This window comes from Rhinoderma darwinii, assembly GCF_050947455.1.
Source record: "Rhinoderma darwinii isolate aRhiDar2 chromosome 11 unlocalized genomic scaffold, aRhiDar2.hap1 SUPER_11_unloc_13, whole genome shotgun sequence".
NCBI classification, from domain to species: Eukaryota; Metazoa; Chordata; class Amphibia; order Anura; family Rhinodermatidae; genus Rhinoderma; species Rhinoderma darwinii.
Genome location: NW_027461844.1, coordinates 16,710 through 36,583, shown reverse-complemented (window position 1 = coordinate 36,583; position 19,874 = coordinate 16,710). Strand labels below are relative to the sequence as shown.

At 47.1% G+C, this 19,874-nt stretch overlaps 1 pseudogene; it reads left to right on the top strand.

Annotated features, from left to right (window-relative positions):
* Nucleotides 1-6,733: 6,733 nt before the first annotated feature.
* LOC142698002 (U2 spliceosomal RNA) lies at nt 6,734-6,835 on the top strand (annotated as a pseudogene).
* The last annotated feature ends 13,039 nt before the right edge of the window (nt 6,836-19,874 follow it).

The window sequence follows — 19,874 nt, the reverse complement described above, 5'->3', positions numbered from 1 at the left end:
TCAGGGACATAATGCCTGTAATATGAAGGAACAGGGACATAATGCCTGTAATATGAAGGAACAGGGACATAATTCCGGTAATATGAAGGAACAGGGAAATAATGCATGTAATATGAAGGAACAGGGACATAATGCCTGTAATATGAAGGAACAGGAACATAATGCGGTAATATGAAGGAACAGGGACATAATGCCGGTAATATGAAAGAACAAGAACATAATGCCGGTACTTTGAAGGAACAAGGACAAAATGCCGATTATATGGAGGAACAGGGACGTAATGCCGGTAATATGAAGGAACAGAGACGTACTGCCGATAATATGAAGGAACAGGGACATAATGCCGGTAATATGAAGGAATAGGACATAATGCCGGTAAGAGGAGGGAACAGGAACATAATGCCGGTAAGATGAGGGAACAGGAACATAATGCCTGTAAGATGAAGGAACAAGGACATAATTCAGATCATATGAAAAGGGACATAATGCCGGTAATATGCAGGAACAGGGAATCAATGCCGGTAATATGAAGGAACAGGGACATAATGCCGGTAATATGAAGAAACAGGGACATAATGCCGGTAATATGAAGGAACAAGGACATGAAGCCTGTAATATGAAGGATCAGGGACAAAATGCTGGTAATATGAAGGAACAGGGACATAATGCCGGTAATATGAAGTAACAGGGAAATAATGCGTGTAATATGAAGGAATAGGGACATAATGCCTGTAATATGAAGAAACAGGGACATAATGCCGGTAATATGAAGGAACAGGGAAATTGTGCAGGTAATATGAAGGAACAGGGAAATAATCCCTGTAATATGAAGGAACAGGGACATAATGCCGTTAAGATGAGGGAACAGGGACATAATGCCGATAATATGAAGGAACAGGGACATAAAGCCAGTAATATGAAGGAACAGGGACATAAAGCCGGTAATAGTAAGGAACAGGGACATAATGCTGGTAAGATGAGTGAACAGGGACATAATGCCGGTAATATGAAGGAACAAGGACATAATGCAGGTAAAATGAAGGTACAAGGACATAATACTGGTAAGATGAGTGAACAGGGACAAAATGCCGGTAAGATGAGGGAACAGGGACATAATGCCGGTAATATGAAGAAACAGGGACATAATGCCGGTAATATGAAGGAACAGGGACATAATGCCGGAAATATGAAGGAACAGGGACATAATGCCGGTAATATGAAGGAACAGGGACATAATGCCGGTAATATGAAGGAACAGGGAAATAATGCCTGTAATATGAAGGAACAGGGACATAATGCCGGAAATATGAAGGAACAGGGACATAATGCCAGTAATATGAAGGAACAGGGACATAAAGCCGGTAATAGGAAGGAACAGGGACATAATGCTGGTAAGATGAGTGAACAGGGACTTAATGCCGGTAAGATGAGTGAATAGGGACAAAATGCCGGTAATATGAAGGAACAAGGACATAATGCAGGTAAAATGAAGGTACAAGGACATAATACTGGTAAGATGAGGGAACAGGGACATAATGCCGGTAATATGAAGAAACAGGGACATAATGCCGGTAATATGAAGGAACAGGGACATAATGCCGGAAATATGAAGGAACAGGGACATAATGCCGGTAATATGAAGGAACAGGGACATAATGCCGGTAATATGAAGGAACAGGGAAATAATGAATGTAATATGAAGGAACAGGGACATAATGCCGGTAATATGAAGGAACAGGGACATAGTGCCGGTAATATGAAGGAACAGGGAAATAATGGCGGTAATATGAAGGAACAGGGACATAATGCCTGTAATATGAAGGAACAGGGACATAATGCCGGTAATATCAAGGAACAGGGACATAATGCATGTAATATAAGGGAACAGGGACATAATGCCGGTAATATGAAGGAAGAGGCACATAATGCCTGTAATATGAAGAAACAGGGACATAATGTCGGTAATATGAAGGAACAGGGAAATTGTGCCGGTAATATGAAGAAACAGGGACATAATGCCTGCAATATGAAGGAACAGGGACATAATGCCGGTAATATGAAGGAACAGGGACATAATGCCGGAAATATGAAGGAACAGGGACATAATGCCGGTAATATGAAGGAACAGGGACAAAATGCCGGAAATATGAAGGAACAGGGACATAATGCCGGTAATATGAATGAACAGGGACATAATGCCGGTAAGATGAGTGAACAGGGACATAATGCCGGTAATAGGAAGGAACAGGGACATAATGCTGGTAAGATGAGTGAACAGGGACATAATGCCGGTAAGATGAGTGAATAGGGACAAAATGCCGGTAATATGAAGGAACAAGGACATAATGCAGGTAAAATGAAGGTACAAGGACATAATACTGGTAAGATGAGTGAACAGGGACATAATGCCGGTAATATGAAGGAACAGGGACATAATGCCGGTAATATGAGGGAACAGGGACATAATGCCGGTAATATGAAGGAACAGGGACATAATGCCGGTAATATGAGGGAACAGGGACATAATGCCGGTAATATGAAGGAACAGGGAAATAATGCCGGTAATATGAAGAAACAGGGACATAATGCCGGTAAGATGAAGGAATAGGGACATAATGCCTGTAATATGCAGGAACAGGGACATAATGCCGGTAATATGAAGGAACAGGGAAATAATGCCGGTAATATGAAGAAACAGGGACATAATGCCGGTAAGATGAAGGAATATGGACATAATGCCTGTAATATGCAGGAACAGGGACATAATGCCGGTAATATGAAGGAACAGGGAAATAATGCCGGTAATATGAAGAAACAGGGACATAATGCCGGTAAGATGAAGGAATAGGGACATAATGCCTGTAATATGAAGAAACAGGGACATAATGCCGGTAAGATGATGGAACAGGGACATAATGCCGGTAATATGAAGGAACAGAGACATAATGGCGGTAATATGAAGGAATAAGGACATAAAGCCGGTAATATGAAGGAGCAGGGACATAATGCCGGTAATATGAAGGAGCAGGGACATAATGCCGGTAATATGAAGGAACAGGGACATAATGCTGGAAATATGAAGGAACAGGGACATAATGCTCGTAATATGAAGGAACTGGAAGATAATGCCTGTAATATGAAGGATCAGGGACAAAATGGCTGTAATATGAGGGAACAGGGACATAATGCCGGTAATATGAAGAAACAGGGACATAATGCCGGTAATATGAAGGAACAGGGACATAATGCCGGTAATATGAAGGAACAGGGACATAATTTATGTAATATAAGGGAACAGGGACATAATGCCGGTAATATGAAGGAAGAGGCACATAATGCCGGTAATATGAAGAAACAGGGACATAATGTCGGTAATATGAAGGAACAGGGAAATTGTGCCGGTAATATGAAGGAACAGGGACATAATGCCGGTAATATGAAGGAACAGGGACATAATGCCGGTAATATAAAGGAACAGGGACATAATGCCTGTAATATGAAGGATCAGGGACATAATGCCTGTAATATGAAGGAACAGGCACATAATGCTGGTAAGATGAGTGAACAGGGACATAATGCCGGTAATATGAAGGAACAGGGACATAATGCCTGCAATATGAAGGAACAGGGACATAATGCCGGTAATATGAAGGAACAGGGACATAATGCCGGAAATATGAAGGAACAGGGACATAATGCCGGTAATATGAAGGAACAGGGACAAAATGCCGGAAATATGAAGGAACAGGGACATAATGCCGGTAATATGAAGGAACAGGGACATAATGCCGGTAAGATGAGTGAACAGGGACATAATGCCGGTAATAGGAAGGAACAGGGACATAATGCTGGTAAGATGAGTGAACAGGGACATAATGCCGGTAATATGAAGGAACAGGGAAATAATGCCGGTAATATGAAGAAACAGGGACATAATGCCGGTAAGATGAAGGAATAGGGACATAATGCCTGTAATATGCAGGAACAGGGACATAATGCCGGTAATATGAAGGAACAGGAAAATAATGCCGGTAATATGAAGAAACAGGGACATAATGCCGGTAAGATGAGGGAACAGGGACATAATGCCGGTAATATGAAGGAACAGAGACATAATGCCGGTAATATGAAGGAATAAGGACATAAAGCCGGTAATATGAAGGAGCAGGGACATAATGCCGGTAATATGAAGGAGCAGGGACATAATGCCGGTAATATGAAGGAACAGGGACATAATGCTGGAAATATGAAGGAACAGGGACATAATGCTCGTAATATGAAGGAACTGGAAGATAATGCCGGTAATATGAAGGAACAGGGACATAATGCCGGTAAGAGGAGGGAACAGGGACATAATGCCGGTATGATGAGGGAACAGCGAGATAATGCCGGTAAGATGAGGGAACAGGGACATAATGCCTGTAAGATGAAGGAACAAGGAAACAATGCCGGTAATATGAAGGAACAGGGACATAATGCCGGTAATATGAAGGAAAAGGGACATAATGCCGGTACTATGATGGAACAGGGACATAATGCCTGTAATTTGAAGGAACAAGGAAATAATCCCTGTAATATGAAGGAACAGGGAGGTAATGCCGATAATATGAAGGAACAGGGACATAATGCCGTTAAGATGAGGGAACAGGGACATAATGTCGATAATATGAAGGAGCCAGGACGTAATGCCGGTAATATGAAGGAACAGGGACATAATGCCGGTAATATGCAGGAACAGGGACGTAATGGCGGTAATATGAAGAAACAGGGACGTAATGCCGATAATATAAAGGAACAGGGACGTAATGCCGATAATATGAAGGAACAGGGACATAATGCCGGTAAGATGAAGGAACAGGCACATCATGCCGGTTCAGAAGAGGGAACAGGGACATAATGCCGGTAATATGAAGGAATAGGGACATAATGCCGGTTCAGATGAGGGAACAGGGAAAAATGCCTGTAATATGAAGGAACAGGGACATAATGCCGGTAATATGAAGGAACAGGGATATAATGCCGGTAATATGAGGGAGCAGGGACATAATGCCTATAATATGAAGGAGCAGGGACATAATGCTGGTAAGAAGAGGGAACAGGGACATAATGCAGGTAATATGAAGAAACAGGGACATAATGCCTGTAATATAAAGGAACAGGGAAATTGTGCCGGTAATATGAAGGAACAGGGACATAATGCCGGTCATATGGGGGAACAGGGACATAATGCCGGTAATATGAAGGAACAGGGACATAATGCCGGTAATATGAAGGAATAGGACATAATGCCTGTAATATGCAGGAACAGGGACATAATGCCTGTAATATGAAGAAACAGGGACATAATGCCGGTAATATGAAGGAACAGGGACATAATGCCGGTAATATGAAGGAACAGGGACATAATGTCGGTAATATGAAGGAACAGGCACATAATGCTGGTAAGATGAGGGAACAGGGACATAATGCCGGTAATATGAAGCAATAAGGACATAATGCAGGTAATATGAAGAAACAGGGACATAATGCCTCAAAGATGAGGGAACAGGGACATATTACCGGCATTATGTCCCTGTGCCCTCCTACACGGGACATAATACCAGTAATATGAAGGGACACGGACATTATGCCGGTATTATGAAGGAACAGGGACATAATGCCTGTAATATGAAGGAACAGGGACATAATGCCTCAAAGATGAGGGAACAGGGACATAATGCCTGTAATATGAAGGAACAGGGACATGAAGCCTGTAATTTAAAGGAACAGGGACATATTGCCTGTAATATGTAGGAACAGGGACATAATGCCTGTAAAATGATGGAACAGGGACATAATACCTGTAATATGAAGGAACAGGGACGTGATGCCGGTAATATGAATTAATAGAGACATAATGCCTGTAAGATGAGGGAAAAGGGACATAATGCCGGTAATATGAAGAAACAGGGACATAATGCCGGTAATATGAAGGAACAGGGACATAATGCCGGAAATATGAAGGAACAGGGACATAATGCCGGTAATATGAAGGAACATGGACATAATGCCGGTAAAATGAAGGGACAGGGACAAAATGCCGTTAAGATGAGGGAACAAGGACATAATGCCGGTAATATGAAGGAACAGGGACATAATGCCGGTAAAATGAGGGAACAGGGACATAATGCCGGTAATATGAAAGTACAAGGAGATAATGTCAGTAAGATGAAGGAACAGGGACATGAAGCCTGTTATATGAAGGATCAGGGACATAATGCCTGTAATATGAGGGAACAGGCGCATTATGCCGGTAATATGAAGGAACAGGGACATAATGCCTGTAATAGGAAGGAACAGGGACATAATGCCGGTAATATGATGGAACAGGGACATAATGCCGGTAATATGAAGGAACGGGGACATAATTCCTGTAATATGAAGGAACAGGGACATAATGCCGGTAATATGATGGAACAGGGACATAATACCTGTAATATGAGGGAACAGGGACATAAAGCCGGTAATATGAAGGAACAGGGACATGTCCCTGTTTCCTCATCTTACAGGCATTATATCCCTGTTCCCTCATATTACAGGGTATCATATTCCCAGTATGGGGGGGCACAAAGAGTGGCATTGGAGGTAGCAGCAGGATGAAAAGTTTGCGTGCAGACGAGTCGGGGCTGGAAAAATACATCTTGGCGGTCTGGCCCAGAGACGTAAAGGGCAAGTAAACAGCTAGTTGTCACCTGTCGCTTCTCGGCCTCTTGGCTAAGATCAAGTGTAGTATCTGTTCTTATCAGTCCTTGTAAGGATAGATAGCTCGGAGAACCACTGGGGGCTATTAACACTAGCTTAGCGATCCAAGAGCGTTCCAGACGAAGCCGGCGACGAACTGCGGAGAAGAACCAGCGAAGACGACGATGCAGAAGGGAGAAGCCGCCATCGGGGAAGAATCTCCGGGAGATCGCTGCCGGGAAGAAGAAGGAGAACTGCGACAGAGACCTTCGGAGAAGAGCCGCTGCTGAAGGGGATCTTCGAAGAAGCTCGGCCGCAGAAGAAGAAGCTCGACGAGGAACCGCTGCGGAAGAAATTTTGTGGAAGAACCTCGGCCAGCAAGGAGAAGATTTGCATAGCTCCGCCCCCTTCAGGAAAGAGCTATCGAAGATCCTCCCCAAGCGACAGGAACAGCTGGAAGAAGCCATGGCCTCAACCAGCAACCCTGCCACCCGGAAGGAGAAGGCTGATGGACCACGTGAGCAGACCCAGGCCAGGACATCTCCTCCTGAAGCCTCCTCAAGCCAACAGGCCACCAGGAAGCCGAACCAGGCTGCTCCAACCCTGGAGCCCTGGATGAAGCAGACGGTGGCCCTGAAGCTGAAGGAGGTGGACGGGAGAGTGCCGGACATGACGGAAGAAGTGTTGTGCCAGTAGATGCTCCTGGACCAGGGCTTCGCTAAGCCGGAGACCATCAGCATCCAGGCCTTCATGACCGGGATGTTCTTCGTGACCTTCGCATCGATCAACATCTGCAGAAGGTACTGGGAGATGGTGAAAGCGGCGAGGCCTGAATCCCCTTTCTCTCGCTTTGTGGGCAACTGCCCTGTCCAAAGAGAGGAAAGGCGGGTGACGGTCTCAATGCGGAACCCACACACCCCCGGCAAAGACATCACCACACTCCTGAAGCGGTTCTGCACAGTGGTGAGGGAACCCACCCACATCCTGAACGGACTCGGCTTCTGGACCGGCAAGTGGTCGGTAATCGTCCGACTCAACAAGGATTCAAGCACGGAAGACGGCCTCCAGCACCTGCCCCAGTCATTCTCGCTGGGCAACTCCTACGGCCTCATCTACTACCCGGACATGCCGCAGATCTGCAGGAGATGCAGCAAGAAGGGTCATTCGATGAAGGACTGCAAGGAGGACGCCTGCAAGAAATGCCGGGTAACAGGACACGAGACCAAAGACTGCCCGAAACGGACAATGTGCAACCTCTGCGGACAAGCAGCCCACTCTTACAAGGACAGCCCGAAGAGGGATCGATCCTGGGCAACTGTAGCGGCGAAAGCTCCAGCGAGAGGGAACCCCGCCCCAGCCAGAGCTCCCTCGCCCGGCCCTCCCCACCCCCGTCCCAGTCCCCAACAGCTGTCACCCCCACTGAGGCTCTCACCTTCTCCTACCCACCCATCTCAGTGGTCCTGTCACCTGCACGTCTCCCAACCCAGCCTCCCTTCTCCCCAGCTCCAGCAGCACTAACATCTTCCCCTCCAGCTGCTGGAGTCCTCTCCCTGGAGGATTTCCCCCCTCTTGTCTCCTCAGGTGCCATCCAGAGGAAGAGAAAGGTGAGGGACAGCCCAGCTGCTGATTCCTCAAAGAGAAAAGTCGTGGAAATCTGCGAAGATTCCCTTGTACAGCAGGAGGAAATGGAGCAGATGGTGGAGGAACTTGTGTCTGAACCTGAGGTCATCGACTTCACAACAGACATCCAGGTGGCTTCAATCCTGGAACAATACTTTGCAGAGAGCCTGCTGGATCTTCCGGACCCACCAGGCTCCAGAGAGGAGGATCCGCCCGACCGGATTGGTAACTAAGGTGTATCGTTTGCACTAACCTTCTTTATTCTCCCCCATGGCTGCTAAACTTAACATCTTTAGCCTCAATGTGAGGAGTGTTAGAGATAGGACTAGATGTCAGATGGTGCTAACTTTTCTTTCCAAGCAGTCGAGTGATGTATTTATGCTGCAGGAATGTACTCTCCCCTCTTCCAGGTCATATCATCATCTGGCCAGGCAGTGGACCCATGGCCCGTCCTACTGGTCTGGTGGGGGCAACTGTAAGTCTGCAGGGGTTGCCATCCTGATTAGGGGAGGCCTATTTACTGTTGACTCTGTCCAGGAGCTCGTCTGCGGCCGCTTGTTGGTCGTAGATGGTTCCTGGGCAGGAGAGCCGATTAGGCTCATCAACGTGTACGCTCCCCCTATGAAGGCTGAGCGCCTGGAACTATTCCAGACCCTGCGGACCCAGCTCGCCACCACTAGGGCAGTGGTGATGGCCGGGGACTTCAACTGCCCCATCGAAGAGGACGGACGGAGTTCCGGCACTTCAATCAAGCTGGATGTCAGTTCTAAACTGCTTATCGAGATGGTGACCGAAGCATCCTTGCAGGACGTTGTGGGCTCCATGGGGAACGGCTCTGTGAACTATTCATGGAGCCGTCCCGGTGGCTCACTTCGTTCTCGGATTGACTTTGTGTTCACCTCCCGGGCAGTCAAGCAGCATGGGCACTCCATGGTCCCCTGCTTCTTCTCTGACCACAGGGCCATTTTCTTCCAGGGTGCCATCGGCCACGGTTTTCCTCCCGGCCCTGGCTCCTGGAAGCTGAATTGTGCCCTGCTGGAAAGAGAGGAGGTACTGGCGAAACTTAGAGACGCCTATATTGTTTGGAGGAATGATAAAGTTTTCTTTGACAAAACCTGTGACTGGTGGGAATATGTTAAAGTTGAATTTCGTTGTTTCTTTCAGGCAAAAAGTCGTCAACAGGCGTGTGAGAGGAAGAGAGACTTCAGAGAGATGCAGCTTCAGCTGCGATCCCTGCAAGACCTCCTTCAATGTGGCTGGGACGTCAGGAAGGAGCTGGAGGAAGCCAAAAAGGGCCTGAAAAGGCCCTTTGAGGAGGAATCCAAGCGAATTGTCTTTCGTTCCAAGGTGGAGAACCTGGAGAAGGGTGAGAAATGTAACTCGTTCTTTTTCAGGAAACTCCATGCCGGCCACACGCCCCTGAAGGAACTCCGAGATGAGACCGGAAACATGCATTCTGGGAAGAAGGAGGTGATGGGAGTCGTCACAGACTACTACCGAAGCCTCTACTCCCGGAAAACCACTGACCCCGAAGCCGCCGATAAATTCCTGTCAGGTATCACTAATCATCTTGATCCTGCAGGTACGGAGGCTATGGATGTACCCCTGACGGTGGAGGAACTGCTCTCTGCCGCTAAATCCTTCAGACCCGGCAGGACCCCGGGCAGTGATGGTCTCCCAGCAGAGCTCTATGTAGCGCTGGGGGACTTGATCTGTCCGGACCTGCTGGAGCTCTATGAGGAGATGGTGGTGGAGGGTAGAATGCCACCGTCCTTGAGAGAAGGCATGATCACGATCTTGTATAAGCGGAAGGGGGAGAGATGTGACCTGAAAAACTGGCGTCCCATCTCTCTCCTGAACGTGGACTACAAGATCCTCGCCACAGTATTGGCCAACAGACTGAAGGTTGTCATCGGACAGATCATCGGATCGGACCAAACCTGCGGCATTCCTGGCCGTAGGGTGGCCGACAGTCTTGCCCTGGTGAGGGACACGGTGTATTACATGCAAAGCCACCGTACACACGCGGCCCTGGTCAGTCTGGATCAGGAGAAGGCTTTTGACCGGGTCTCTCACGAATTCATGAGTAAGGCTCTGCGTAGGCTGCGGCTCGGCAGGTTGTTCTGTTTGTATGTTAACCTGATGTATTGCGACATTTACAGCTCGGTGCTGGTGAACGGCTGGAAGACTGACCCCTTTCCTGTATCGTCGGGGGTTAGACAAGGCTGTCCTCTTTCACCACTCCTTTTTGTTTGTGTTATAGAGCTCTTCGCAGAGGCTATCCGGCAGAATGGAGAGATCAGAGGGATCACCGCACCAGGTCCAGGACACTTCGAGGTCAAATGCTCGCTGTACATGGACGACGTGACCGTCTTCTGCTCTGACCAGAGTTCGGTGACTGCACTCGTCCAGACCTGCGAGGAGTTCGGACGCGCTTCAGGAGCAAAAGTCAACTGCGGGAAGTCGGAAGCCATGCTCTTCGGAAAATGGTACCTGCCTTCTCCTGCCTCCTTCCCGTTTACTATCAAGCCGGACTTCATCAAAATTCTGGGAGTCTGGTTCGGTAAGGAAGGTGCAGCCCTAAAGTCGTGGGAAGAACGCTTGGCCAAAGTCAACCAAAGGATCGGACTGTGGAGCCTCAGACAACTCACTATTGAGGGCAAAGCAATGGTCCTGCGTAACGAAGTCTTGCCTGTGCTACAATACACTGCACAGGCATGGCCCCCTCTTGCCACGGTCTCGAGGGCCATTACCAGGACTGTGTTTCGCTTCATCTGGGGCTCGAAAATGGACAGAGTAAGGGTATGTTCACACGAGGGCGTCCGTTACGGCTGAAATTACGGGGATGTTTCAGCCTGAAAACATCCCCGTAATTTCAGCCGTACCGGAATGTGCAGGCGCTTGAACGCCGCGTCCATTACGGACGTAATTAGCGCTGCTATTCATTGGAGTCAATGAATAACGGCTCCAATTACGGCCAAAGAAGTGACAGGTCACTTCTTTGACGCGGGCGTCTATTTACGCGCCGTCATTTGACAGCGGCGCATAAATATACGCCTCGTGTGAACAGACAAACGTCTGCCCATTGCTTTCAATGGGCAGATGTTTGTCAGCGCTATTGAGGCGCTATTTTCGGGCGTAATTCGGGGCAAAAACGCCCCATTTACGTCCGTAAATAGGCCGTGTGAACATACACTAAAGCGGACTGTTGTGTACAAGGAGCCCTGCAAAGGTGGGAAGGGTATACCCGACATTCCCACTCTGCTGCGGATCGCTTTTGTATGTGACTGTGTTCGTAGGACTCTGAGGACAGCAAACGGCTCTGCGGGCAAGGCCATGTCCCGCTACTTCCTCCTTCCCCTCTGGCGAGGTTTTGGCTGGGACAAGTGGGACAGCTCCTTCCCTTACAACTGGCACGCTCCCTGGTTCTACAGAGATGTTGTCCGGTTTGTGAGGGAGCATCAGCTGGAGGGTCTTAAGCCCGACTTGTGGAAACCTAAGACGATCCACAAGCAAATCAGAGCAAAGGACTCACTGGAGTCTGTTCCAGGGCTTCATGCCTACACGTTGGAGACTGTTCGGACTAACGTGTCATCTGGCAGGTTGACCAACGGGCACAAGGACATTTCATGGGTGGACATCCAGGGAGGACTGCCTCTTAGGTCATTCATGCATGCCCGCAACCTGTGCAAGACCCGGTACTGCCCCAGGTGCCCCTTCACGGAGGAAACATCTTTGCACACTTTCTGGCAGTGCCCCTTTGCACAGGGTCTGTTGAAAGCCTTGGAACATGAACTCAAGGACTCAGTCCCCATGACCTGCCTAAGTAGAGTCGTGTGTTAATGAACCTTCCCTTACCCATCCTATCCCTCCACCCCCACCTTTAGGAAAGACACGTGACACCGAGGTTGGATGTGAAATGGCCACAGCAGCCGTTTATTAATTTCACAGTTTTATAAAAACAATTTAAATCCGAAACATTCGGATAACTAGTTAGGAATCCACCAGAGAATTCCTCCTAATAATTCACATGACCCAACATGGGTCAGAATCGTAAATAACAATTTTAACGTTAACATTAACCCGAGCAGAGGAAGTCCTTGAAGCCCTTTCAGATATTCCTTTTTTAAGAACACACCGAGTTAGCCATCTGCAAACCAGTAATTACCTCCAGCCGTAAACCAGCTCGGAAGCACCGTTCACCTCTGCAGATGGCTCCAACCACTAGAAGTCCACTTCAAAGGGATAACACCCGATGAAGCCCTCAAGTGATATACCGACCACTAGAAGTCCACTTCAAAGGGATAACACCCGATGAAGCCTTCAAGTGATATACCGACCACTAGAAGACCACTTCAAAGGGATAACACCCGATGAAGCCTTCAAGTGATATACCTTCCACCAGAAGACCACTTCAAAGGGATAACACCCGATGAAGTCTTCAACCATGTACCTTTTTTGGGGGACGCATACCCCCGATGCGACCCCCCCACCATTTTGTACTGACTGGCCTCAAGGACTCCCCCCGCCAGCTGCCATGACAACAGAACCTACTCCGGAAAAAAGAAAAACATGTTAAATAAGCACACAAATCAAACACAACACTCATAGACAGACGTACATAAAGACCCACAGGGGTAACAAATCAAGGGCGGGAGGGTGGGAGCTTGTCTCTCCCTGTGTTACTTCTCCCGCTGCTTCCGGCTCAATCCCGAAAAACAGCGGGAAGCCCAGCAACGGCCCCCTGACTCCTCCTTATCCCTCCTCCTCACTCTCCCTCCAACTCTCCCTTACCTATTAACCCTTTCCCTACCAGGGAGGTCATGGAGGCTTCCCCTTAAGCCCTGCAGGCTGCGTCCAGCCTCTTCTGGAACAGACTGTCGTACCGCTCGGTACTTTATGGACTATTTCCTGGGAATACCACGGATGGAGCAATCCAGGAAGCCTGGCGCCTTATGGACTGCTTTAAGGACGCTATATGGTTTGCCAGGAATCGTCTGATTTTGCGGAGAGAGAGTGTGTCCGTCCAGGACTGCCGCGGGCTGATCCACAGCCTGCTCAGAGACTATTCCACCTGGGACAGCCCGGACGTCGATGAGGAAGAGGACTGATACTCCCCTTCCCCCCACTCTCCCTTCTTGTGTGTTGTCTTTCAATAAAGCTTCGGGCCTGTGATTTCCCCCTTCTCCTACCCCCTCCTACCCACTCCCCTATCCCATCACTTGTCTGTAATGCTTGTTGTTTGGCTTTAGTGAATGGAAGAATGTTAGTGTAGCGTGTGGTGTAATGTATAGCATAGGCTAGCCTGTACTGTGTATTATACTGTCATGTTTGACGACTGTTATTATTTATTATTTGCTGCTTCATGGCTTGCGCTGCGTCGCAGTAATGTTTGTATGATGACGATTGATTGTCAATAAAGCTAGTTGTCACCTGTGAGTCACTGGATGTAACCAATCTCTTTACTCTATGTAGAACTGGTATCTGTTATTTAGTCACTACATTATTTATATCTACATTCATACATAGAGCTGAGCCGCTGTAACTAAGCCTGCCGTCTTATTAAACTATGTCATCTATATATGCTAGCTCCCATGTGTAGATTTTTTTTTTGTGGGGGGCAAAACCTTTTAATACTCTAGCAACGCCCCTTGATGCTAGTGCTGCATCGCTGGGTCACTTAAGATACCCAGCGATGCAGCTGAAAGTTACGTACGTGCCATGGTCGGCTGTATAAAGAGAAGTTGCACGCAGGGGGGGCCCAAGCTGACATTTTCCACCTGGGCCCATGAGCCTTTAGCTACGCCCCTCGTTCTTGTAATACAGGTGGAGCAGATTCTAGCGTACTGTATGTGCTGGGACTTGGGTTCTTGTAATACAGGTGGAGCAGATTCTAGTGTACTGTATGTGCCGGGACTTGGGTTCTTGTAATACAGGTGGAGCAGATTCTAGCGTACTGTATGTGCTGGGACTTTGGTTCTTGTAATACAGGTGGAGCAGATTCTAGCGTACTGTATGTGCCGGGACTTGGGTTCTTGTAATACAGGTGGAGCAGATTCTAGCGTACTGTATGTGCTGGGACTTGGTTTCTTGTAATACAGGTGGAGCAGATTCTAGCGTACTGTATGTGCTGGGACTTGGTTTCTTGTAATACAGGTGGAGCAGATTCTAGCGTACTGTATGTGCTGGGACTTGAGTTCTTGTAATACAGGTGGAGCAGATTCTAGCGTACTGTATGTCAGGGGCCCCCCAGGCTATTGCCTGGGGGACACATGGTCGCACGGCCCCCCATAAGTTGTTAATAAAATATGTTTTTTTGCTTGGTATGTTTTTCTCTCCCCCTTTCCCTCTTTTCTCCATTTGTTATTTTATATTAGAATGGTACTTACCATCGTGGTGTCCCCCGGGTAAGCTGTGCTGGTGGCACGAGCCGGTTTCCAGATGTTTCTGTCTCTGGGCAGTTTGGAGTTGGTCCCAGCTGATTGGACCTAGGTCAGCTGTGCAATTGCATGAGCAGGTTCTGGCAGATTCTATCTCCAGGCAGTTTTGTGGAGGGCCAGCTGATTGGTCATTGATAAAATCCTAAAGGCGGGAAAATTGGACATAAAAGGAGCAGTTCATCGTGGTCAAGCAGCCAGTTTTTGAAGATTGGACCGTCGACATGGATGTCCTGCTGATGGAGCTGATCAGAAGAGCGGAGTCGGAAGGAGGAGAAAACTGGCTGAGGCAATGCCTAGCAGCAGCGCCGTCGAGGGAAGTCGAGGGAAGAAGCGAACTTACTGGGCTGGAAAACGACATAGAGGAAGCGGTGTCTCCTGCTGGGTCGTCGCTCGAGGTGCCGTCATCAGCTGCAGCCAAGAGGATGAAGTCTGCAGCAGAGTCATCACTGAGGGTGGAGCGCAGTTCCGGACGTTCGCTCCAGGTGCCGGAGCTTGAGAGGAGGCGGCCGACCGTGTCATCAAAGAAGGTGGCGCACAGTGCCGGAAGTGCGCAGCAAGTGCCGGCACAATTGGCTAACCCGCTGGCCAGAAGTTTAGTCAGAGAACGGGAGACAACAGGTTGGTCGGGTACCCCCTCCTGCTCCAAGGATGGTGTGGAGGACACAGCGGAAGCGCCGGCCTCACTGGTTTTAGAGGCGGCGCAGGACTTTTCTTCATAGCTGCAACCGAGGAAGAGGAGCCGGAAGACTAGGGTGGCTTATTCCCCACCCCCGCCAGTATCAAGGAGAAGAAGAGGTCCCAGGAGTCAACTTTCCTGTCAGCAAGTTTCCCCAGGATCTACAGGCACGCAGCAGGAGGTAGCAGAAGCGGTGCACGACCCAGGACAGGTGGAACAGAGTGGTGAGATGCCAGCTACCCCTTATCTGTCCCACCCCATCCCCCCTCCCCTCAATTCTAATGTAATGTTTGATATTTTAAAATTATTAGCTGATTTGGTCAGTAAGGCGGGATTCACACGACCGGGTCGTTCCCGAGCCCGAGTGCCGGCCGGTAAAATCGGCCATTCTGCCCGGCCGGTTTGCATAAAGTTATGCATCCGTGCCGGGCCGGGCAGATCCGGACAGTGACATCAGCGGCAGCTCCTGAACGGGAATCCCCATGTGTTCGGGGATTCCGCTTCAGGAGTTTCCCCTGATGTCACTGCCCAGATATGGACAGAGACATCAAGCGCTCTGTCCAGGAGCGGAATCCCCGAACACACGGGGATTCCGCTCCTTTAAGGAGCTTAAGTGCGGCTAGCACATAGCAGAGCGGGGAGATACCTCCCTGCTCTGCTATAGTGGCGTCGCTGCAGTAGTAGCAGCCGCAGCCGCAGCTGCTGCTACTAGCGGCGCCATCGAAGGTGTCGCCGAGCCAGGGTGCTTTTAACAAGCAGGGGAAGGGAGCCAGCGCAGCGCTCCCTCCACCTGCTGTACACCCCGGCCCTGCAACACCGTGTACAGCGATGCCATTCGTCAGAATGGCATCAACTCCTCCTCCTCACATGCACTCTGCGCTGTGAGGAGGAGGAGATAGAGCGCAAGCACCGGGAAACCCGGCCATCACTCGGAACACATTCCGGTGATGGCCGTGTAATACCCGGCCCCATAGACTTCTATGGGAGCCGGGCGGCCGGGTGTCCGGGCAAAGATAGAGCATGTCCTATTTTTTGACGGCCGGATTTTCCGGCCGTCAAAAAATCGGTCGTGTGAATAGCCCCATTAGGGGTCTATCATTCCTAATGCAGCCGGGTGCCGGCCGATTTATGAACGGCCGGCACCCGGCCGGGAAACCCTGCCGTGTGAATGAGGCCTAAGTCGGCTGTTCCTGCTAGTTCCCCCGCTAATGTATGGAAGCATAGTAGTCAGCATTTACAGAATGCTGGTTTTAGTAATATTCCTGTTTTAGAGAAAGGAATTGGTGTTTCGGAAACTTGTTGTAAGGAAGTGATGTCTTGCGATATTTCGCCATTAGGTTTTCATTTACAGCCAGCAATTAAGGAGCGTATTTGGAGGAACGAGTTTATAGATTTATTTTCTTTATTACCATCCGCGAAGGAGACTCTTGTCAAGCAGGATGGTAAGTCTGATAAAGATGAGGATAAAAAACGTTCTCCTCCTAAGTCTTTCTTTAACTGGCTACAGGCGTTCTGTATCTATGCTTCAGTTTTAGGGGAAAAGTCTTTCATTAATTCTAGTAATTTATTTCAGCATGTAGACATTATTCTTGAGGCTTACCGCCAGTTTGGTGGTTTAGCATGGTACAATTATGATGAAATGTTTCGCCAGAAGATGGCAGTGTACCCTTCATTAAAATGGGGCACTAAGGATGTTGGTTTGTGGCTTAGTTTAATGCTTCCACAAAGGTCAGTGCCCAAGCAGCAGCCTAGTTCTCAGAATACGTTGAGGAAAGGAGTTTGCTTTGCTTATAATGAAGCTCAGTGTAAATGGTTAAACAATTGTCGGTATAAACATGAATGTTCCTTTTGTGGGGGTTCGCACCCAATGTGTCGCTGTTTTAAAAGAGCAAACCAGTCTCAACCCCCTAGTTCCAAAGAACAGTTATCCAAAAGCATGGACGCCAGTGAAATTAATAAGAATGGCGCCTTGGCTAGAAATGTTCCCAGACAGGGAGAAAGCTAATTTTATTTTTAACGGTTTTAAGTTTGGTTTTGATATCCCTTCTTTCAAAGGATCTGGTTGTTGCTGGGTGGATAATTTGAAATCCATCCAGCAGCATAAGGATATTGTGCATCAGAAAATCCTGAAAGAGCTTGAAACTGGCAGGATCGCTGGTCCTTTTATACATCCGCCGTTTACAAACTTTAGACTTTCACCTTTAGGAATTGTCTCTAAGAAGGAATTGAATTCATTCCGTTTAATACATCACCTTTCTTACCCGTTTAAGGCTTCATTAAACGATGATGCTGACAAGTCTAAAGCGACAGTACACTATGCTTCGTTTGATCAGGCTGTCTCTTTATTGAGACAGTTTGGTCAAAATGCTTTTTTAGCAAAAGCTGATATCAAATCAGCTTTCCGTTTACTACCAGTTAACCCTGCAGGTTTCAACTCTCTAGGTTTTCAATTTGAAGGTGATTATTTTTATGACAAATGTTTACCAATGGGTTTTTCTTTATCTTGTTTCTATTTTGAGGCATTTTCATCCTTTTTACATTGGGTAGTGCAGAAGCAAATTCCGGATGGGGGTGTTCTGCACTATCTTGATGATTTTTTGTTTATAGGTGATGCTAGTTCTGAGTTATGTTATTCCTTATTGTTAAAATTTGTCGAGTTTATGAAATTTTTGGTGTTCCGTTAGCTGAGGAGAAGACTGTGTTTCCATGTAGGTCATTAGAATTTTTAGGTATTAGAATAGATTCTGAGAGAATGGAATTTAGTTTACCAGAGGAAAAATTGTTAAAGTTAAGGGTTTCTTTAGTCAGTATGTTAGCTAGGAAGAAATGTTCATTACGTGATATGCAGTCACTGTTAGGGTTGTTGAGCTTTGCCTCTAGAGTTATTCCTATGGGAAGAGTTTTTTCAAAGCGGCTGTATTTTTCAACAAGGGGTCTTAAGTCACCTAGGTCCCATATTAGGTTAACGGTTCAGCTAAAAGAAGATTTAGCTGTATGGCTAGAATTTTTATCTAAATTTAATGGACGCAGTTGCTGGCAGTTTAATTTTGAGGATTCTGACTCTTTGTCTTTATTTACGGATGCAGCCGGTAGTATGGGCTACGGGGCATTCTTTAATGGTCAATGGTCGGCTGAGTTATGGCCCAGTGCTTGGCGTGTAACAAAGTTACTTCAAATATTGTCTTATTGGAATTATTTCCGGTTTTGGTAGCCATAGTTGTATGGGGTCATTATTTTAAGAATAGGAGAATTTTGTTGTTTACGGATAACAAAGGTGTGGTCTTTGCAATTAACACATTATCTTCAAAATGTGAATTAGTAGTTAGGATATTAAGACATTTAACTTTATGTTGTCTGAAGTTGAACATCTGGTTGAAAGCTAGCTATATAGAAGGAAAAAAGAATGATATAGCAGATTCATTATCTCGTTGTCAGTGGCGGAGGTTCAGAACGATGGCACCAGAAGCGGAGCTTTGTGGAATTCCGTGTCCTCCTCATTTATGGAATCTGATTTGGGACTAATCTATGTTAATATTCAGAGATCCTTGGCTCCAAGAACATGGGCTGATTATTCAGCTGCTTGGAAGGAGTGGGTTAATTTCTGTGTTAATGAGAACTGTAATTTCTTTCATAATGAGGTAGGTCTAGTTTTAAAATTTGTATGTAGCCTGATTAGTAGGAGGCTGTCATTTGCCTCCATTTCTAAGTCTCTGGCAGGCATCTCTTTCTTTCTTAAATTAAACAGTTGTCCGGCTATTTCTTCGCTCTTCCCAGTTAAGCAGCTTTTGAAAGGTTACCATAGGTCAGCTCCGGTTGTGGAAAGACGAAGGCCTATTTCATTAGATTTGTTGTTAAAATTATTCAATGTGTTACATTTAGTTTGTTTTAGTAATTTTGAAGTGTGTTTGTTTAGAACAGCATTTGTGTTAATGTTCTTTGCAGCCTTGAGAATAAGCGAACTGGTGGCAGAGAGTAAAGTTTCAGTCCCGGGCCTTTCATTTCAGGATGTTAGTTGCAAAATTGACCATGTTTTGTTATTGTTAAAAAAATCTAAGACAGATCAATTAGGAAAAGGTCGTTTGGTTAGAATTAATCAGTTTTCGGGTTCTGTTCTTTGCCCAGTTTCTAATGTTAAACATTGGTTGTCAATCAGGCCGAGTCTTGGGGTTGCTTTCCTGATTCATCAGAATGGGGATCAGCTGTCCAGATTTCAGTTTAACTCTGTTTTAAAGAAATGTTTGAAGTCCCTGAAGTTGGAGCATTTAAAAATATCCTCCCATTCGTTTAGAATAGGTGCAGCTACGGAAGCTGCACAGTTAGGAATTGATGAAGGGATTATAAAAAGAATTGGAAGGTGGGAGTCTAATAGATTTAAACTTTATGTTCGACCAGACTTGTTAGTAGTGTAATTATATATC